General features: G+C 39.4%; 1 protein-coding gene across 15 annotated transcripts in view; it reads left to right on the forward strand.

Annotated features, from left to right (window-relative positions):
* The window catches only part of LOC106505748 (uncharacterized), a 1225997-nt gene that overhangs the window by 310583 nt on the left and 891995 nt on the right, over positions 1–23419 (forward strand). Inside the window, exon 3 of one of the 15 annotated variants that reach the window (XR_014824373.1) lies at positions 11048–14233. The exons of the other annotated variants lie outside the window; for them this stretch is intronic. The gene's annotated coding sequence lies outside the window, so the exon portion shown is untranslated. Of the gene's footprint in view, positions 1–11047; positions 14234–23419 lie in introns of those variants that run through there. 15 annotated transcript variants of the gene reach the window in all.

Raw genomic sequence — 23419 nt, forward strand, 5'->3', positions numbered from 1 at the left:
AATAAATGTCTCCCCATATTTATAAAAATACTTTGAAAAATCATGTAGCAATATACAAATATATATCATCAATTTCATCCTTTTGTTTTGCTGTAGATTTAAAATAATGCTTAAATAATCAAGTAATTATGTTAACAAATGCGGTGTACATGTTAGCATTGTGTTCTAATTCACCAGTTTTTAAAAAATTATTATTTTTAATACTTATTTCCCCAATACAATTTTTTTCTACTGTACAGCATGGTGACCCAGTTACAAATACATGTACACATTCTATTTTCACATATTATCATGCTCCATCATAAATGACTAGACATAGTTCCCAGTGCTACACAGCAGGATCTCATTGCTAATCCATTCCAAAGGCAATAGTTTGTATCTATTAACCCCAAACTCCCCAACCAACCTACTCCCTCCTCCTCCCTCTTGGCAACCACAAGTCTATTCTGCAAGTCCATGATTTTCTTTTCTGTGTAAAGGTTCATTTGTGCCTTATATTAGATTCCAGATAAATGTAATATCATATGGTGTTTATCTTTCTCTTTATGACTTACTTCACTTAGTATGAGAGTCTCTAGTTCCATACATGTTGCTGCAGATGGCATTATGTCATTCTTTTTGATGGCCGAGTAGTATTCCATCGTGTATATATACCGCCACTTCCTAATCTAATCATCTGTTGATGGACATTTGGGTTGTTTCCATGTCTTGGCTATTGTGAATAGAGCTGCAGTGAACATGCGGTTGCATGTGTCTTTTTCAAGGAAAGTTTTGTCCGGATAGATGCCCAAGAGTGGGATTGCTGGGTCATATGGTAGTTCTGTGTATAGATTTCTAAGATACTTCCATACTGATCTCCATAGAGGTTTTACCAATTGACATTTCCACCAACAGTGTAGGAGGGTTCCCTTTTCTCCACACCCTCTCTAGCATTTGTTATTTGTGGACTTATTAATGATGGCCATTCTGACTGGTGTCAGGTGATGTCTCATGGTAGTTTTGATTTGCATTTCTCTAATTATGAGGGATGTTGAGCACTTTTTCATGTGCTTGTTGGCCATCTGTACATCTTCCTTAGAGAAATGTCTATTCAGGTCTTTTGCTCATTTTTCCATTGGGTTGTTGGCTTTTTTGCTGTTGAGTTGTATAAGTTGCTTGTATATTCTAGAGATTATGCCCTGGTCAGTTGCATCCTTTGAAACTATTTTCTCCCATTCTGTAAGTTGTTGTTTTGTTTTCTTTTTGGTTCCATTGGCTGTGCAAAACTTGTCAGTTTGATTAGGTCCCATTGGTTTATTTTTGCTCTTATTTCTGTTGCTTTGGGAGACTGACCTGAGAAAACTTTTGTAAGGTTGATGTCAGAGAATGTTTTGCCTCTGTTCTCTTCCAGGAGTTTTGATGGGGTCTTACCTTATATTTAAGTCTTTCAGCCATTTTGAGTTTATTTTCATGCATGGTGTGAGGGTGTGTTCTAGTTTCATTGATTTGCATATATCTGTCCAGGTTTCCCAGCAATTCTTCCTAAAAAGACTGTCTTTTTCCCATTTTATGTTCTTGCCTTCTTTGTCAAAGATTAATTGACCATAGGTGTCTGGGTTTATTTCTGGGTTCTCTATTCTGTTCCATTGGTCTGCCTGTCTGTTTTGGTACCAGTACCACACTGTCTTGATGACTGTGGCTTTGTAATATTGCCTGAAGTCTGGGAGAGTTATGCCTTCTGCTTGGTTTTTGTGGATCCATATAAATTTTTGTGGATCCATATAAATTTTTGGATTGTTTGTTCTAGTTCTGTGAAAAATGTCCTGGGTAATTTTATAGGGATTGCATTGAGTCTGTAGATTGCTTTGGGTAGTATGGCCATTTTTACAATATTAATTTTTCCAACCCAGGAGCATGGAATATCTTTCCATTTCTTTACATCTTCTTTAATTTCCTTGATTAAAGTTTTATAGTTCTCGGCATATAAATCCTTTACCTCCTTGGTCAGGTATGTTCCCAGGTATTTGATTTTTTGGGGGTGCAATTGGAAAAGGTATTGTATTTTTATATTCCTTTTCTAATATTTCATTGTTAGTAAACAGAAATATGACTGATTTCTGAATGTTAACCTTATATCCTGCTACTTTGCTGAATTTGTTGATCAGTTCAAGTAGTTTTTGGGTTGAGTCCTTAGGATTTTCTATATATAGTATCATGTCATCTGCATGCGGTGACAGTTTTACCTCTTCTCTTCCTATTTGGATGCTTTTTATTTATTTTGTTTGTCTGATTGCTGTGGCTAGGACTTACCATACTATGTTGAATAACATTGGTGAGAGTGGGCATCCTTGTGTTGTTCCAGATTTTAGTGGAAAGGCTTTCAGCTTTTTTGCATTGAATACTATATTTGCTGTGGGTTTGTCATAAATGGCTCTGATTGTGTTATGTTCCCTCTATACCCACTTTAGTAAGAGTTTTGATCCTGAATGGGTGTTGGACTTTGTCAAATGCTTTTTCTGCATCTATTGGGATGATCATGTGGTTTTTGACTTTTCTTTTGTTAATGTGGTGTATGACGTTGATTGATTTGCATATGTTGAACCATCCTTGTGCACCTGGGATGAATCCCACCTGGTCATGTTGTACGATCTTTTTGATATGTTGTTGGGTTCGGTTGGCTAAAATTTTGTTGACAGTTTTTGCGTCTATATTCATCAAAGATATTGGCCAATAGTTTTCTTTTTTGGTGGTATCTTTGTCTGGTTTGGAATTAGGGTGTCGTAGAGTGTCTTTGGGAGTGTTCCTTCTTCTTCAACCTTTTGAAAAAGTTTAAGCAGGATGGGTATAAATTCTTCTTTGTATGTTTGGTAGACATCACCTATGAAGCCATCTGGTCCTGGACTTTTATTTGTAGGCAGTGTTTTTATGACATATTCTATTTCATTTCTAGTGATTATTCTGTTAGGTTGATCTAGTTCTTCTTGATTCAGTTTTGGCAGGCTGTAAGTCTCTAGAAGGTTGTCCATTTCTTCCAGGTTTTCAAATTTGTTGGCATACAATTGTTCATAGTATTCTCTCATGGTTTTTTTGTATTTCTGTAGTATTTGTTGTGACTTCTCATTTTTCATTTCTGATTTTGTTTATTTGGGTTTTTTCTCTTCTCTCCTTGGTGTGCCTAGTCAGAGATTTGTCAATTTTATTTACCTTTTCAAAGAACCAGCTCTTGGTTTTATTTATTTCTTCAATTGTTTTTTTAATCTCTGTTTTATTGATTTCCCCTGTGAGTTTTATGATTTCCTTCCTTCTGCTGACTTTAGGTTTTGTTTGTTCTTCTTTTTCTTTTTTTTTTCTTTCTTTTTTTTTTTTTTTGTCTTTTTGCCATTTCTTGGGCCACTCCCGTGGCATATGGAGGTTCCCAGGCTAGGAATCTAATCAGAGCTGTAACCACCGACCTATGCCAGAGCCACAGCAACACGGGATCTGAGCCGTGTCTACAACCTACACCACAGCTCATGGCAACACCGCATCCTTAACCCACTGAGCAAGGCCAGGGATCGAACCTGCAACCTCGTGGTTCCTAGTCGGATTTGTTAACCACTGAGCCACAACGGGAACTCCTATTCTGCTTTTTCTAATTCATTTAGGTGGTGGGTTAAGTTGTCAATTTGAGATTTTTCTTTTTTTTTGAGGACGGCCTGTATTGCTGTGAATTTTCCTCTGAGCACTGCTTTTGCGGCATTCCATAGATTCTGAGTGGATGTGTCTTCATTATTATTTGTCTCGAGGTATTTTTTAATTTCCTTCTTGATTTCCTCATGGACTCATTGGTTTTTTAGTAGCATGTTTTTTAGTCTCCATGTAGTAGGTTTTTTCTCATTTCTTTTCCTGTGGTTGATTTCTAGTTTCATGCCATTGTGGTCAGAGAACATACTTGAAATAATTTCTATATTCTTAAATTTGTTGAGGTTAGCTTTGTGCCCCAGTATAAGATCAGTTCTTGAGAATGTTCCATGTGCACTTGAGAAGAATGTATGTTCTGATTTTTTTGGATGTAGTGTCCTGAAGATGTCAATTAAGTCTAACTTTTCTATTGTGTCCTTTAGGATCTCTGTTGCCTTATTGATTTTCTGTCTAGAGAATCTGTCCATTGTTGTGACTGGGGTGTTAAAGTCTCCTACTATGATTGTACTCCCATCAATTTCTCCTTTTATGTCTGTTAGTATTTGTTGTATGTATCTGGGTGCTCCTCTGTTGGGGCATATATATTGATGATTGTAATATCCTCTTCTTGAATGGATCCTTTAACCATTAAATAGCGTCCTTCTTTGTCTTAATGACCTTTGTTTTAAAGTCTATTTTGTCTGATATGAATATTGCAACTCCTGCTTTCCTGTCATGTCTATTGGCATGAAATATTTTTTCCCACCCCCTCACTTTCAATTCATATGTGTCCTTTGCCCTAAGGTGAGTTTTGTGTAGACAGCAGATTGAAAACTTTTGCTTTTTAGATCCAATCTGTCACTCTGTGTCTTTTGATTGGAGCATTTAGTCCATTGACATTTGAATTGATTATTGATGGATACGCATTTATTGCCATTTTAAACCTTGTTGTCCAGTTGATTCTGTGTTTCTCTTTTCTTCTTTTCTTTTTTGGGTTGAATGGTTTCCATTTATTTTATGCTTGAGTACTTTTCTTTTCAGTTTTTGTGAATGTAGTGTTTGGTTTTGATTTGTGGTTGCTCTGTTTTTTAAGCATGTTAAGCCCTTCCTATGTCTGCTTACTTTTGCCCGATACTCATATAGGCTCAGACACATCATTAAAATAAAAAAAAAGAATGTATATTTTCTTACTTTCCTTCCCCACATTGTTTGATTTTGATGTCTTTTTTTTTTTTTTTAACATCTTCATGTTTAGATCATACAGCTGGCTTATTTAAATGATTGCTTTCCAATTGTGGTTTCCTCCATCCCAATTTTCCTTTTCTCTTTTTTTTTTTCTCTTTCTCTCTCTTTTTTTTTAATTTAGAGAAGCCCTTTCAGTATTTCTCTTAGAATGGATTAAGTATTGCTGTACTCTTTTAGCTTTTGTTTGTTGTAGGAATTCTTTATTTCCCCTTCTATTTTAAATGATATTCTTGCTGGGTAGTGTGTTCTAGGTTTGCAGATTTTTAACTTTCAGCACTTTAAATATATCTTGCTACTCCCTTCTGGCCTGTAGTGTTTCTATAGAGAAATCAGCTGATTGCCTTATGAGGGTTCCCTTATAATTAATGCTTTGCTTTTCTCTTGCTGCCTTTAGAATCCTCTCTTTATCTTTACCTTTTGCCATTTTTATTATAATATGTCTTGGTGTGGTCCTGTTTGGGTTCAGCTTGTTTGGGGCCCTCTGTGCTTCCTGTAACTTGCTAACAGTATGCTTTAGATTTGGAAAGTTTTCAGCCATAATTTCTTCAAATATATTTTCAATCCCCTTTTCTTCTTCTTTTCCTTCTGGAATTCCTATTATGTGTAGATTGGCCCGTTTTATATTATCCCATAGGTCTCTTATATTGCTTTTGTGTTTTTTCATTTGGTTTTCTATCTGCTGTCCTGATTGGATGATTTCCATTATTCTGTCTTCCACATCACTAATTGATTCCTCTGCATTATTCATTCTGTTCTTTATTGTCTTTAGCTCAGTTTGTATCTCTGCAAATGAATTTTCTAGTTCTTCTTGGCTCCTCCTTATATTTTCTAGTTCCTTTGTAAAGGAATGTGCATTACTGTTAATATCTTCTCTTAATTCCTTCAGTATTTTCAATACCTCCCTTTTGAACTCAATGTCTGTCAGACTGTAGAGGTCTGTTTCATTGTCTGCTTTAGATGAATTCTCCTGTTACTTTAACTGGGAATTGTTTCTGTGCTTCTTCATCTTGCTTGTGTTTTTCTGTGAGTTTGGGAAGCCAAACTGTAGTCTTGTAGGGTTACTTCTATGCAAGAATACCCCTTTGTATTTTTGGGGGGTTTACTGTTTATTTTTTGTGTGGGAGTTTGAATAATTGCTATATCTTTCTTTGGTGTGAGCAGGCTGTTGTTCCCAGGATGCTCAGTGTTTTTTCAGGGAGAAGGAGGCAATGGGTAGGGCCAGTAGTCAGTGCCTGGTTATTGGGCTCTCAATAGGAGCAAGAACCTGTGGGAAGGTGGCACAGGCTACTCCTCATTGCAGGGCCCTGGGAAGTGGTAATAAGCTCTAGGCAGATCTTCGAGGTGACCAGAGCATTTGGCAGTAGCAACAGCAGGGTGCTTGAGTTCCCAGGGGAGTGAGAGCAACAACAGCTTGAGTTTGATTGCAATGCCCTCTTCTGAGGTGATTGGAACCACAGGTGGTGCCTGTTCAGGGACCCCTCTGGGAGCAGACCATGACCATCTCTAGAGTCAGTGATAACTGCAGTGTTTTGCCCCCACCACCTGTAGACCATGCATGAAGCAACCCGTCTCACTTAGCCCACATGAGGTGTTGTAAAGGGTGCTCCTAGTTGAAGGATCCTGGAAAGTGAAAGAGATCAGGTGTGTGGGTACTACCCAGAATGTTTAGCAGTTTCAACAGCAGGGCGGGTGTGTTCCCTGGGGTGCGAGTGCACCAACAGGGGTGTTCAGTCACAATGCCCTCCTCTGTGGTGCCCTTTAGGTGAATGGTGCTGCAAGTGATTTTTGTTCAGATATCTCCAATGGCAGTGGGCCACGCCTACCTCTGGAATCAGGGATAACTGCAGCAGGTTTGCCCCTGCCGCCTGCAGACCACGCAAGAGGCACCCTGTCCCACTTAGCCCATTCAGGAGGTGCTGCACCAGTTACTCCTAGTTGTAGGGTCTTGGGAAGGGACAGTGACCAAGTGTCTAGGGGTTCCCCAAAGTGTTTGGCAGTGGCAGCTGCAGGATGGGTGTGTTCCTAAAGGAGTGAGAGCAACAGTGTATGGTGCTTGGTTGCAATGCCTTCTTTTTTTCTTTTTTGGCAACCTCTGAGGTAACTGGGGTCGCTGGTGGAGCCGACTCCCAGGCCCCCAGTGGTGGCAAGCCACGCCTCCCTCTGGCCTCTGAGACAACAGCCGCAGCCTGTCCCTGCCACTTGTGGATCATGCAAGAGGCATCATGTCGCACTTAGCCCCCTTATGCCCTTAGCCCACGCAATAGGTGCCTGGCCACCGGTAGCCTGCACAAGAAGCGCCTAATCTCCATTAAACAAGCAAGAGGCTTCTTGCGACCCATAGCCTCTGCAGAGCCACATGTGCATGCTCCAGTGCAGGGAGTTTCCTATGGCAACCCGCCCCTCCTCCTCCCCCCTCCCCAACAATGGCGCCTTGCTCCTTAGCCACTCATGCCATCCCCAGTTCTCTCCCTGGCACTGACCTCCAGAGCCTGAGTCTCAGCACCCAGCCCCCCACCCGAACATCTCAGGCTGTGGTGTCCAGGTGGTTCAGATGATCTGTGGGGTTCTTACTCTGCTTTGCAGTTCTTGGTCCAGTTGCTGCATTTTTCTCAGTGACTTTGAGGTCCCGCCGACTTAGCCAATCTTTCTGTCCATTAGGTGGCTTCCCAGGATGTGCGTTCCTTTTCTCCTTCACAGCTCCCTCTCGGGAATGCTAGTCCCAACCTGATTCCTTTTCTCTCTTTTTTTCTTTTGTTCTACCCAGTTATGTCAGGAGTTACTTGCCCTTTTTGGAAGTTTGAAGTTAAGTTCTTCTGCCAGCATTCAGCTGATGTTCTGTGCAAGTAATTTTACATGTAGATGTGTTTTTTTGCTGTGTTTGTGGGAGAAGGTGTGTGTGACCTCTTGCTCCTCCGCCATCTTGCTCCACCCCTAATTCACCAGTTTTTAATGTGTAGAGTCAAATCTCTTATTTTTCTCTTTAGTAGCACAAAAGCTCACCTGCTTTTATGAACAGAAATTTCAGTACATCTCTCTTGGATGTCCTATCTATCCTCATTTGTCCAGAATGTTCCAAAAATGGACTCTATCCAAAGAGATTCAATTCCCGATGGCCTTAGGTATTCTTTCTTGCTTTTGCTCTTATTCCTTTATAAGGTTACTGTGGAAAACTGTCCTGCACATCCCAAGGATGTTTGTCTCTTCCTTGTGTTGGATCTGCTGCTTCACCCTTGCCAGGGCTTCACTGGGCTGTGTCTTATGCTCCAGGGCTCTGGCTCACATGCACAAAGACCATTTACCAACACACAAGCCAGAAGGAGTGGTTTCAAACTACAGTTTAATGCTATGTGGGAGCTGGCCATTTCCCATGGGTTTTTTAGCCAGTAAGATAGATTGCAAGACCACAAGCTCCTGTTTCTGGTTAGTTCTTCTTGGAAATCTTGGGGTCCTATCTTGACACTAGACCTTGACCATGCCCTACAGTCCTTGTCCAGTGATGTCCATGCTTTTGAATCTTGGTAGGAATCTGAGTAATTTTCTCTCAGAAGGCATCTAGGTTCCTTAAGCAAATTAGTTTATCTTCTTATATACTAAAGAGAGGAACTGATTTTCTTTCCCAAGCCTCTGGGAAGGAGAACTTCCCCCCCACCCCACAGAACAAAGGGGTACTTTTTAACTTTAATTTTTACAAAACAGCCAGGCTACTCTTTAAAGAACAACAACAGAATCTTCCCTGAGGAGACTTTCTCTTTCCAGATGGTGAAAGGCTGGCATAATTATTTAAAAAATCTCCCTCCCTGGGCATCCTCTCAGCACACATGTAAACCTGGATTTCTGCCGTGAGCTTGCCCCTCTGGATGCGTTCCCCATGTTTATGAATGAATGGCATCTCTTTCTACTCAGATGACTGAGGCAGAAAGCTGGAAGTCAGATTTGCCTTTTTTTTTCCTTTAATTTCCCTACTCCATTCAAACAATTAGCAAGTGTTCTCATTTCTACTTCCTAAATATTGATTGGTTCTCTTTCCTTCCATACCCACTTATACAAACTTTCTTAATCTCTCTGCTGAATTTCTACAAGTCCTTCTGACCTACCGTCCACATTGCAGGTGGGCTTTCAGTGAGATGCAAATGTGATCATTGAATTCCCTTATGTACAACTTACAGGTGGCTTCCCACTGTCTTTAGACAGGATTCCAGAAGCAGTTCAGCATCTTTTTCATCACCCCAGCCTGTCTCACTATTTCCTTTTTCACAATCTTTGTTTTGACAATACCAAGTCCTCACACTTACTTCAGGCTCTAGGCTCTCTGACTTTCCCACCCACTGCTTGTACAGTTTCCACTCTCAGGAAACTTTATTCTCTAGTTCCCCTTCCTCCATGTTATATGTATTTCTACCTGAGTTCAGATTGCCAACATCCTCCCTCCTAGTTGAGATGCCCTGATCATGAATCCTGTATATTCTCTATCACTTCAACCTATGCATCATTGATCTTTACATTGCTTTTCATGTCAGTAAGACACCAAGCTTTGTGAAGCCACCAGCCATGTCTGCTCATGCATTGGCATGCTCCTAGGAGTAGGAACAACACCTGGTGTGTGATGGGCACTTGCTACGTATTTATTGTGGTAAATACATTAATACATTTTTGTAGGCAGTATGGTCCAGGGGAGAGAATTTTCACTGAGAGTCAGGAGGTGTAAATTTTGCCACGTTTTCACTCCTCTGTATGATTTTTATGTAAGATGCTACATAATTTTCCACTTTGAGGAGGGATCACACCCTGTTGGGATAGAATCTGGTGCTTGGTCAGGGGCTCCTGGCAGAGAGCTGGGCTTCTGGAGGCAGCACTCAGCATCTCTTTTTTGATTTAACTCTCATGTTTTCTACCAGTGATTCGAACTACTAGGAGAAAATGTGAATGCCATGCAGGCACCTCAGAATATGAAAAAATGTTATTTCAAAGCCCCTGAATGAGATGACAGATTAGGCTAACTCTGAATTTCCGGTACACTTGAATTGAAATAATAGTCCTAGAGGTAAAATTATACAACAGGAATAATGTTGCAAGCTGATAACTCCAACTTTCTGACCTAACGATGGTCTCTTTTCCTTCTGGAAACTATATTTCCACCAATAACATTCATAAAGCTGCTTATCGGGGCTGGAGTTCATGTGATTAGTTTAGACATGGGGTATGCTGGCAGTGGTCATTTGTACTGATTTCTCTTCTTAAAAAATGCATTTAGAAAACGATTCGGTTCCTGTAAAGCAAAATACACATCTATTTTTTTATAGTACATTTTTAAAATGGCAAATCATAAACTACTGACCTTAAGAGAAATTCAATAAATCATTAAAATGCTGCTGCTCTCAAGCCTAGTTCCGACTAATTCCTCACACTTGGCATTATCAGATACATTAAGCCTTTAGTCACCCTTACCAACCACCTAAATATTGCACACCCTGGCAGCCTTCTGCTAAATGTAAGCCTCTGAATCAGGGAGATAGGATTTTCTTTTGGCACCAAATGTATTATTTATGTGCTTATTTTCTGGGGTGGAGGAGGTGGAACCCAGATCCTTAGTTTCTTTGCAGCCCATGTGCTGAAGCGTGCCCATTTGCAGAGAGGTACTCCCAGCCGCAGAAGGGCTGGTGGGCCTCTCATAAGGGGAAAGTGGGGGTTTTCACCTCAACTATTCATACATGAGAGAACAACAGAAGGATTGACAGAACCAACACTGCCACTCTCAGACTGGTATCATTTTTGGGTGGATGTGAAGATAAATAGTTTTATAAATGTATTTTATTTTACTTTTTTCATTGGTGGTGATTTTAAAATTTCAGTCATTTGAATTAGAAAACTAATCTCATTTTAACAATTCAAATAATGCAGATATATCTAAGGTAATAATTAAAAGTCTTTTCGTGTTGCCTCTTCTCCTACCCATATGCTACTGTATACTCTCCTAATTATTTTGTTGTGATTATATAAACATACAGGCACATGTATGGGGGCTTTGTTTTCTATTTAAAAATATTTATATAAGTAGCTCATACTAAACATACTGTGGCATAATTTGCTTTATTTATCTATTTATTTATTAACATTATATGTCATGGATTTCCCTAGTCATCCTCTGATCTGAACTCTGTTACAGAACATCTGCTCCATGCCATGAATCTGGCACCTGTGGACCCTGGTATGTTCCTGTGTTCACTATTCCAGTTTTCTATACTCCTGTTTTCTTTCATATTAGATTTAAAGACAAAGATGGCATCATTTTTCTCCCAGTGTTCACTACTCAGTAACTGATCGTTTAGAGCTGTTTTTAACCAACTCTTAGGGCTGCATTTCAGTTTAATTTAAACAGACTCCTTTCTGTAGGCACATGTTTTAGAGGCACATGCGTTTTGTGTTCTCTGGCCAGTAACCAATTACCACACCTACGTGCAGAGCTAAATATCTGTGCAACCAAAGTGAAGCAGATAATTATGGAATTACTCAGATAATTCAGGGCAAGAGGGAGTCTGCCTGAAAGACTCAGGTGATCCTGGCTACTGTACCTTGTACAGAGGGGAGGAAATTCTTTCCTTTATTAAGATACTTCAAGCTATGAGGATGAACCCTCCTGGGGGTGGAGTCAATTTTGTGGGTAGGCAAGAATTCTTTGTAAAGACTTCCCAAGTACTTGTGAAAGTCACCTTTTCTATTCAAAGATTATTGTTACAGAATGTGATTATATAACCTGGTACTGTGCTGGAGTTGGGAAGGCAATGATGAGTAAAAATTCATAAAGTCTCTGCCTTCATATGGCTTGCAGTCTGTATTAGTTTTCTGTAGTTGCTATAACAAAGTACCACAAACTGGGTGGCTTAAAACAACAGTAATTTACTTATTTATTTATTTACATTAAGGTGTTGTGTGGTAGAGTTACAATATTGTATTAATTTCATGTGTACAACATAGTAGTTCAGTATTTTAATAGATTATACTCCATACAGTTACTATAAATTATTGACTTTATTTCCTGTGCTGCATATTACATCACTGTAACATTTATTTTATACCTAGTGGTTTGTACTTCTTACTCTCCTTCACCTATTTGGCCCTCTCCCCACCTCACACTCCTCTGGTGACCACTAGTTTTGTTCTCTGTATCTATTAGTCTACTTCTGTTTTGTTGTATTTGTTTCAACAATGGAAATTTATCCTCGCACACTTCTGGAGGTGAAAAAGTCTACAATCAAGGTGTTATTGAGGCCATGCTCTCTCCAAAGTCTCTTGTCACTCCTAGTGTCTGAAAGGCCCCGTGTTCCTTGGCTTGTGATGGCATAGCTCCAATCTGTCTCCACCTTCACGTGAACATCTTCCCTCTGTCTTCACAGGTGGTCTCCCTGTGTTCTTTGAGCAAAGTACCCTCTTATAAGGACACTGGTTACATTGGATTAAGGCCAGCTCTAATGACCTCATCTTAATTTGCTTAAATCTACAGAGTCCCTGTTTCTAAATATCACATTCACAGCTACTGGGGGGTAGAACTCCAACCTATCTTTTTTGAGGGGACACAGTGCAACCCATAACAACATCTAAGGTTTTACTCCGTTGGAGCTGACAGACATTTACTGAAATCATCAGAGGAACGGATACAAAATAACCAAGAGAGAAGGACTACAGGAGAGAGAAAAAACACATTCCAACATCTCACACAAGGAGAATTTCACCTGGTCTAGATTCTGGGGGAAGTATGCTTGGGCTGAGTAAGTGTTAATTAGGTTCAGAGGGGAGGGAAGAGCAGTCAGCACATGCAAAACACCCCGAGAGAAGAACGGATGTAAGTTAAGTACTAGAGACTAGTGGGGCTGGAGTGGAGAGGCCGAGATGCGGATGATCAGTGCTCAAGAAATTAACCGTTACTGACCATGCAAGGCCTGGGATCAGTGCTGGACATTTGTGTCCTCATCCTAGGAGAAGCAGGAAGCTATTGAAGGGTTTAAGCTGTGATGGGTGTTGGAAAGCCAATGATGCCTTATGGGGACCTTATCCAGATAAGGTCTGGTTTGCATGTCATAACCATCACTCCCACCGGAGTGTGGAGAACAGCTGGGGGCAATGCAGACTGGATGAGAGCACATTCAGTCAAATAGGAAGCGCTGGCAGGTGAGAGATTGTGTAACTTACCCTGGGGAGATAGAGCTGGAGATGTGTAGAAAAAGGGCAAATTTGGAAAAAATATTTGGAGGATGAAATAAAGTAGGGGTTGACTAAACAGGACAATAATTCGGTTAAGGATGGCTTGGAGGCTTCTGGTCTGGGTAAGACTGGGGATGGTTCCATTGAGAGAGGGAGCCCTGGGAGATGACCTTCCTTTGAAGTGACATTAAAACATCCAGCAGGAGACATCAGACAGGCGGTTGGATATACAGGGCCCCATTTGTTCAGTAACTGACATCTTGTACATCCCCAAACAATTATATATTAGATGGGTGTCTGGTTTCCCATTCCCATGGTGAGGCTTCCAGGACAGGTTTTATAAACACAACACAGATCATTCCCATAGTTATAGCCATAATAACTATAATTTTGGTAGCTATATTGGACAGTGTTTGGGGGAGCCTGCTCATTGGTAAAAAGGCCCAGTGAGTGTATTGTTTTTGACATGGTTAACTGAGGGGACAGGAATGGCACACAATTCAGCAAATTTTATTTTTTCTATGATATATATCACTGAGATAACACGGTGAGTAGTCATCTCTACTGTTTTTTGTTTGTTGATTTTTTTGAATCAGAGATCAAGATTAAATACTTTTGGAAAAGGCAAGTGAAATGCTACTTTTTTAAAACTTTACCAGCATTCTCTTAACCGAATGTAATTTACTTCCTTTTCTGCCTTATGAAAACTTCTACTTTGTCTCACCTATAAAATTTCTCAGCATTTTTCTTCAAACTGGGAGGCCCTTGTAATTTGAATATTAAAATGTTTGTTGCCTTTTTTCTTGTTGCTCAAATTTATCCTGGCTCATGGGTCAATGTATTCCTTACTCAGCTGTTGTGCTCATTTATCTCACTAATTAGCTAGCTCTCTCCTGGAAGAGAGCTCCTGGAGTTCCCATTGTGGCTCAGCGGTAATGATCCTGACTAGTATCTATGAGGATGCAGGTTTGATCCCTGGCCTTGATCACTGGGTTAAGGATCTGGCATTGGTGTTTCCATGAGCTGCATGGTTTGGATCTGGCATTGCTGTGGCTGTGGTATAGGTCATCAACTACAGCTTCAATTTGAGCTGAGAAGTTCCATATGCCAAAGATGTGGCCCTCAAAAAAGCAAAAAATAAAAATAAAAAAAAGAGAGAGTTCCTTGCTTTTTCTTGGCTGATATCTGTCTGTGTTGGGAAGCTCTGCACCGTCTTTTATTCCTAGAGCTTCTTTTTCCATCCCACCTTGCTTTGATTATTCAGACTTTTTCTAAGACTGAAAGAGAAAGGCTGATAATATATCTCTTTCTCTCAAGGCTGGCTCTAATCCTGAGACAATTTCTTTCTAACTGGGAGAAAAGTTACCTTAGCAACTAAGCAACTAATTAACTCAATTAAATTTCCCCCTCCTCCTTTATCAATATTCAATTAACATTAAATCGCTTCTTTGCTATGCTCTGTAGTTTTATAACTCTATGAGCAAATAGCTGAAGTGGACCAAGGATTGCAGGGGGCAGGATGAGGAATGTCTCAGAGGGGCCAAAATGTTCAGGTGAGGACTCAGAACCTGAAGGCAACACCTTCATTCCCCAACTTCCCTTAGCACATTTTAAGATCTTTGGATGCAATTTAGATGCAGCTGTTGGGAATAGAAGGGGCAGGAACAGAACTCAGAAGTGACCAAGATTGTTTCTAGCACTCAGTAGAATGGCATTCAGAAGCAGAAATAGGTTGATGTAAAGAAAAACAAAGTTATATGTTTTGCATTTTGAGTTTATAGAAGAGATTCATATTACAGTTGTCAAAAATAATGGAGGGGCGGGAGTTCCCATTGTGGTGCAGCAGAAACAAATCCAGCTAGTATCCATGAGGATTCGGGTTTGATCCCTGGCCTCACTCAGTGGGTAGGGGATCCAGCATTGTCATGAACTGTGGTGTAGCTTGCAGACACAACTCGGATCCCACCTGGCTGTGGCTGTGGCTGTGGCTGGCAGCTATAGCTCTGATTCCAACCCCTAGCCTGGGAACTTCCATATGCTGTGGGTGCGGCCTTAAAATAATTAAAAAATGAAAAATAATGGAGGGGAAATGAAGCAAATCCTAGCAAATTTAAAAACTGTTTTTACTATGAAAGTCAAGTAGTAAAAGATGGATTTTCCCTAAAAGAATCAAAGTAGAAATGAGTTGGATTCTAACATATTCTGGAAGGTTGGTTTGGAAATCCACATATTTTCCTCACCTTCTCCAAATGCGGAAACATTGCTCAGCCATGATTGAATTTGCTTCCTTAACTTCATTATCACCAGCCTTAGACAATTTCTACATTCTGAACATGACATATACTTCTTATCTACATCATCCTTTCTAGGAGTGAGTGGGAATAAGAATAAATGCATTTATTCTCTTCTGTCAAATTAAGCCTTTAGACGAAATGTGTGAATTGATACATAAACATGCAAAATCATCTCATTGACCCTTGTTAGGTGCTTAATATCTGTGTACTGAGTACTTCAATGATCTCATTAGGAATGCTTTAGGAAGTTAATACTGTAGCCCCATTATGCAAATGAGGGTATTAAGGCATTCAAATATATGTACCTGTGTTAAAGGCACACACCAAGTTAGCAAAGATCTGGGATTTGGATCCAGATCAGTTGAATGCCAAAGATAATTTTTTCAGTTACTATCCACGCTATCCACATGAGCAGAGGAGAGAAATGATATTCCTACTTAAGGACATACTGTTTAATGCCCTGTCTAGAGAAACTCTGACCTTGACAAGTTATCAGATAAAGAGGATATTTCTAGAGGTACAAGTCAAGTGTGTATTGAAGAGTCTGGTCCTAAAATTTTAAGTGGTGAGATTATTATATAAAACATTTGTACAAATTGTTTATGTGCAGCTAACCCTGGGACTCAGGGCTACTGATTTTAACAAATAAAATGACTAGGTGACCATTTACTTTAAATTTCAGATAAACAACAAAAAATGCTTAGTATAAAGACATTCTTTGCACTATTTGGGATTTACTTATACTAAAAAAATTTATTAATTATCTGAAATTCAAATTTTACTAGATGTTCAGAATCTTATCAGGCAACCTTACAGGTCTAGGTTCTGTCACTGCTAAGTATGTGATTATTTGTCACTGTTCTGCCTAATACTGAGCCCTACTACAGTGGCTAAGACCAGAAAAAAAATCACACAGACTCACACGTGCTGCTCCTAGCATGTACATCATGATCCAGAGCAGTGCTTGGGAGGATAGTCCATGTGGGAATTTGGCCTTGGACTAGTCTTTTCCAGCACCTCCTTTCTCCTACCTGGAGCTCCTGACTGAAGAGTCACACCTTGGGATCCATGCTTGATTCTCCTGCTCCTTTTCTCTCATCTGTTTTTCCCCCTGATCCCAAACATGCCAGTCATTGCCTTCACATTCAGTACCTAGGCACACATGAGTCTGGAGTTGGAATTTAGGGCTAGAAAGACTCCTGGAGATTGTTTCACAAATGAGGAAACTGAGGACCTTATAGACCAAAAAAAAAAAAAAAAACTGCACTGGAACTGTCTTTCAGCCAGGATTTTTTCTGCTTTGAGTGTCTCTGCTTTATCATGCTGTGGGATTGAAATTCTCCCTCTCTCTTACTTCTACAGCTGTCTCCCCTTCTCTGATGGTGATGATAATGATCATGACAATAGTTGATTTCTTTAGTTCTAAGCATTTTATATGTATTGTTTTATTTAATCATTAAAATAACCTGTAAGGTAGCTATTAATTGTTGCTAAGGTTGATCTACTAGCTTTTCATGCTGCCAACTCTAATTTTTGCTTTCCTCAAGAATACCTCAGAACAACAGAGCCCATCTTAAAATAAGTTACAATAATTTGCAGAGTTTGGGAAGTATATATTTGTGCTTTTTAAACCTGACAACTCTATTTGCTTCTTGTTTCCAAGGAGTGGGTTGGTACTGCAATTGGGAAGGTAACCTATCCAACCAACTCTGATACTGATCCAACAATGTACATAGTCCTTAGAGGCTTCCTAAATTTTCTTCCTTTCATTTTCTCTTTATCCCAGCATGCTTCGCAGCATGTATCTATGTTATTGCTTTGAGAAGGTGGAGATATTTGAATGTATATTGTTTTTAAGGAAGAATAAAAGAAGAATATAATGCAAACACTCAGAGACATTTACCTTACATATTTGCCAATAGTTGTATATGATGTGATTAATTTGGAAAGAACTTGCACTTCATTGGATCACATGGAAATATAATAATTACTACTATTTATTGGGTACTCTCTATAGGCTAGACACCATGTAAGGTGTGTACCTACTGTACCTGTAGTTTTCCAACAACCATGGAGATAGACTTTGTAATCCCATTTTCACAAAAGAGAAAAATGAGTCTATGAGAGGCTGAGGAATTTCCCCAAGATCACATAGGAAGTGGAAAATTTGAGTATGGAACTTAGGACAGTCCAACTTGAAATTCAAAGTGCTTTCCAAATACTATTGTTATAAAAAAGTTGCGTAGTTGTGTGTTTATTTCCTCTTGGAGTTTCTCAATCCTTACCAGCATATTAAAGACTCTGAAAGTTCCCGCAAACAAAGACATCTATTTGACTTTTTAACCTTAGAGCTTTCATATAGAACTTCTTTGATCAAAGAAGGAGACCTTTTAAAAAAGGGTATATCTATAACACCTAGGGAATCAGTTTGGAATTACTTTACCTATTCCATAGCAGGGGCTGTGGATATACCTAAGATTACAAAAGCTTTAACACAGTTTTTGAGGTTCAGTTAATGACTTTAAGAGGAACTATTGAATTATAGAAAAGAAAATTAAGCAGCAGGAAAAAATATGATAGTATTTTGAAATATTAGAAATACTGTCATGTAAAAGAGAAACTAGATTATTTCAAAGGTCCATAAGGGGTAGAAATAGAACCAATGCTTAGATGACACAGGGGAATAGATTTTGATTCTACTTAGGAAAACTTCATAACAGAACTGCCAAAAAATGGACTAGACCACCCATTATTAGAAGTGAATGATTGTAGGCTTTGTGGCTACTTCATGAAAATAGCACTCTAACATAAGTTGAATGCTTGAATTAGATACCCTTTAAGGGTTTTGCCAACTAAGATTCTATTTTATTTGGTTAATCCTATTAAAATATAGGAATTTACTGATGAGCAGTTGATCCAGAGTTTATATAAGTCTCTACAAATATAAAAATAACCAATTGTATGGCAAACAACAAATTGTATGCTTTAAAAAGTCTATTTTATCATTTGTGCATACTATAGGATTTTTTTTTTCCTGCTTTTTAGGGCTGCACCTGTGGCACATGGAAGTTCCCAGACTAGGGGTCAATTCAGAGCCACAATTGCCAGCCACAGCCACAGCAACCTGGGATCTGAGCCTCATCTGAGATCCATATCACAGCTCATGGCAACATAGGATCCTCAACGCACTGAGCAAGGTGAGGGATTGAACCTACCTCCTCATGGATATTAGTTGGGTTCATTTCTGCTGTGCCACAATATTAACTCCCGAATACTATAGGATATTGATGCAGAAGTCCACATTTTCTTCCAAAGATGGACATTCTTTTTTTTTTGGCCGTGCTGCAGCACATGGAAGTTCTCGAGCCAGGGATCGAACCCATGCCACAGCATTGACAATGCCAGGCCCTTAACCCAATGAACCACAGGGGAGCTCCTGGACATTCTTCCTTAGCATGTGTTTCAGTTTACAGGGAACTGTTTTACTGACTTACGGGCATAAAAGGGAAAAAAAATAGAGGGGAGAGGAAAGGGTATCAACAAGGAAGCTCTAGGAAGGCAGACTCTAGGTCAGTTCTGTGATTTCTAACTCCCAAAGCTTCCAATGAAGTGAGCAGAGCTTCCTTGGTGTGAGCAGAGCCAGGCTCTGACAGGTTTGAAGGTTATATAATTCAGGAGGCCTCATTTCTGAAAAAGAGCATAAAGTTGCAAATTAAGCATATAGAACAGATTCTTAAAAGGGACCTGTATAAATGAGAGTTTCTGAAGCTTAAGTACATTAGTTCATCAACTTTAAAGTAAATTGAACTCTGAGAGAATCTGGTGGATTTAAGAGTGTGTATACAATAGAGAACTACTGAGGAGGATATATATGGGTTGAGGTAGGGCAAAGCAGAGATTGGCTATCAGAACCAGGAGGTAGGGAAAGGTGTTGGCATGAGAACATGAGCTCTCATGAATCAGCTGAAACCTGGAGAGGGCTTTGGACCTCCTTACAAAGTTGAATTGGGATGTGTGTGTGTCAGGGGTGGGGTTGAGTCAATCTTATCTACAGCTCTCAAGAGACCCCTTGCTATCATCACTTCTTTTTTAAATTAACAAATGAAATGTTACTTATTCACATGCCTTCAATACTCCAATCAAATTGGAAAACTCATTGTTTTAATAATGTGCATTAATATAATTATACACCTGAACAATTCAGACTGATAACAAAGTACATTATAGGAAAGTCCCCAGTGGAGGTGAGAAAATTATTAGGGAATTTGAACTAATGGAAATGGTGACTGATTTTCAAAATGAAGACCAGTAATGACTCATATGGGTAGAATTTAATTCTACCAATCATTGTTAGGTGCAAATTTTTTTTTTTTTTTTTTTTTTGGTCTTTTTGCTATTTCTTTGGGCCGCTCCCACGGCATATGGAGGTTCCCAGGCTAGGGGTTGAATCGGAGCTGTAGCCACTGGCCTACATCAGAGCCACAGCAACGCGGGATTCGAGCCGCGTCTGCAACCTACACCACAGCTCACGGCAGTGCTGGATCATCAACCCACTGAGCAAGGGCAGGGACCGAACCCACAACCTCATGGTTCCTAGTCGGATTCGTTAATCACTGCGCCACGACGGGAACTCCTAGGTGCAAAATTTATACAGAAAATCTTTTTTGAGCACATAGCTATGTTCTAGGCACTAGCAATAAAAAGAATATTAATAAGACAAAACTTTTCCCCTCAAAGAGAAGACAGATGGTTAGTGGCTATCTCAGTTTGGGGAGGCAAGGCAGTAGGATAGGATGAAAATATCACTGTGATAAGGAGATCTGAAATTCTCTTGGAAATCTTGCCATTAACTAGATGTATGAGGTTAGCAAAGTTGTATTTGCAATGCTTCTTTCATGGAATGACAGGTAATTGAGAAAGGGAGGGTGGGGCCTCCAAGACTGGATGTGTCATGATCATTCCTGTAGGAATGTGAATCTTGTGTGTAGTAGTTGGGAACATAGAGAAAGATGAAAGAATAATAGCTTGTAATTATCATAGGAGCTATTGAAACTCATCATCTGGCATATTATACATGGTACCAACAGGTTAAATAATATGCTGGCAAAGTATATATATATACATATATATATATATATATACACACACACTTTGAATAATTGGGCCTGGCTACTTAAATTCATTGGACATTGTAATGGAGATTTGCTCACTGTTACCCAAGTCTGTTTCCTTTTCCTCTTGAGCACACAGCAAAACAAGTTTTCCTAGCCTGTTCTACAGTTAGATATGCTGACATGAAGGAGTTCTGATGGAAGTTGTACCCAGAAGGCCTTGTTCACAAGAATCTCCCCATGCAATTCTCCATATTCTTTCTGCTGCAGTGGCAAACTTTTTGTTTTTTTTTTTGTTTGTTTGTATTTTAGGGCTACACTTGTGGCGTATGGAGGTTCCCAGTCTAGGGATCCAATCAGAGCTACAGCTGCTGACCATAGCCACAGCAACCTCAGATCCAAGCTGCAGCTTTGACCTACACCACAGCTCACGGCAATGCCAGATCCTTAATTCACTGAGCGAGGCCAGGGATCGAACCCACAACCTCATGGTTCCTAGTTGGTTCATTTCCGCTGTGCCATGATGGGAACTCCTGCAATGGCAATCTTAAAAGCTTTGTGAGGAAATGAAGGATCCAGGACATAGAAGATGTCTGTGTCTCTGAATCACAACTTGGAAAGTAAGAATAGATGCCAACTAATCAAGAATACCCATTTTGGACATGTACGAGAAAGAAATGTCTGTTAACTAAGATTTTAAATTTGTTTTTTCAGAGAAGTTTGTTTTTACTGAATTATTCTTTTTTTTTTTTTTGTCTTTTTGCTATTTCTTGGGCCGCCCCTGCGGCATATGGAGGTTCCCAGGCTAGGGGTCGAATCGGAGCTGTGGCCACCATCCTACGCCAGAGCCACAGCAACGCTGGATCTGAGCCGCGTCTGCAACCTACACCACAGCTCACAGCAACGCCAGATCGTTAACCCACTGAGCAAGGGCAGGGACCGAACCCGCAACCTCATGGTTCCTAGTCGGATTCGTTAACCACTGCGCCACGACGGGAACTCCTTACTGAATTATTCTAATTCAGAGGTCAACAGACATGTCAGTTCTAGCTCATGGCTTATTTTTGTATACCCTATGAGAATGGTTTTAATTTTGTTTTTTTGTGTGTGTGTTAAAAATTGTAGTTTACCCAAGATATAGCAAAAAGACAAAAAAAAATTGTAGTTTATTTATAATACAGTGTTAGTTTCAGGTATATAGCAAAGTGATTCTGTTTTTTTTTTTAGATTATATCTTATTACAGGTTATTATAAGACATTAGTTATAATTATCTGTGCTATGCAGCTATGCAGTAAATCCTTGTTGCTTATCTGTTTTATGTATAGTACTTTGTACCTGTTAATCCTATACTTTTTTTTTTTTTTTTTAGTTTAAATTTTACAGCCACACCCACAGCATATGGAAGTTCCTAGCCAGGGACTGAATCTGAGCCACAACTGCTGACTTATGTCACAGCTATGGTAATGCTGGATCCTTTAATCCACTACACTGGGCCAGGGACCTAACCTATTCCTCCACAGCAACCTGAGCTGCTGTGGTCATATTCTTTTTTGCTGTTGTTGCTGTATTTTATTTTATTTTTTATTTAATTAAAAAAAATTTCATTTATAGTTGACTTACAATGTTACAAAAATTTCTGCTGTACAGCAAAGTGACCCAGTCATATATATTTTTATATACATGTATATATATATATACTCACACTCACATACATACACACACATTCTTTTTCTTATATTATCTTCCATAATGTTCTATTCCAGGAGATTGGATATAGTTCCCTGTGCTGTACGTAGGACCTCATTGCTTATCCATTCTAAATGTAACAGTTTGTACCTACTAACCCCAAACTCTCGTCCCTCCTACTCTGCTACTACCCTTGACAACCACAAGTATGTTCTCCATGTCTGTGAGTGTGCTTCTGTTTTGTAGATAGGTTCATTTGTACCATATTTTAGATTCCACATATAAATAATATCATATGGTATTTTTCTTTCTCTTTCTGACTTACTTAGTATGAGAATCTCTAATTGCATCCATGTTGCGGCAACTGGCATTATTTCATTCTTTTTTATGGCTGAGTAATATTTCCTTGTGTATATGTATTATGCAGCTGCATATAAATAAATAAAGCTAGAACACACCCTCACACCATGTGCAAAAATAAACTCAAAATGGCTTAAAGACTTAAACATAAGACAAGACACCATAAAACTCCCAGAAGAGAACATATGCAACACATTCTCTGACATCAACCATACAAATGTTTTCTTACATCAGTCTTCCAAGGAAATAGAAATAAAAACAAAAATAAACAAATGGGACCTAATCAAACTTACAAACTTTTGTATAGCAAAGGAAACTATCAAAAAAAAAAAAAAAAAAAGAAAGAAAAGAAAATACAGCAGCCTGTGGAATGGGAGAAAATAGTTGCAAATGATGCAACTGACAAGGGATTAATTTCCAAAATATACAAACAACTCACACAATTCAACAAGAGAAAAACAAACAGCCCAATCAAAAAATGAGCAGAAGACCTAAGTAGACATTTCTCCAAAGAAGACATGTAGATGCCAAGTAGGCACAGGAAAAAAATGCAGTCAGATTTTTAACACACTGTGCCACAGTGGGAACTCCCTAATCCCATACTCCTTATTTGTCTCTCCCTTCCTCATTCCACCTTTGGTAACCATAATGTCTGTGAGTCTTTACATTTTTAAAGGGTTGTTTAAAAAAAAAAAAAGAGGTGCACTCTTTTTGGAGTTCCTGGGCCCTTGTGCAGAAGTAAAGAGCCTTGTCGAGATTTCTCCTTGTCCATGTGGCTCACTTTCTGACACTGACGACCCGAGCCAGAGTTACTGTAATTTCCAACAGACTTGGGGTTTGTCCGAGACACAGGGTCCACTGGATTGTGGACTCTCGAGGAGGGGAGA

Source organism: Sus scrofa, chromosome 13, assembly GCF_054392235.1.
Source record: "Sus scrofa isolate SSC_HxYL_T2T_F1_AM1 chromosome 13, Sscrofa_HxYL_maternal_Yorkshire_Landrace_v2.0, whole genome shotgun sequence".
Lineage (NCBI taxonomy): Eukaryota > Metazoa > Chordata > Mammalia > Artiodactyla > Suidae > Sus > Sus scrofa.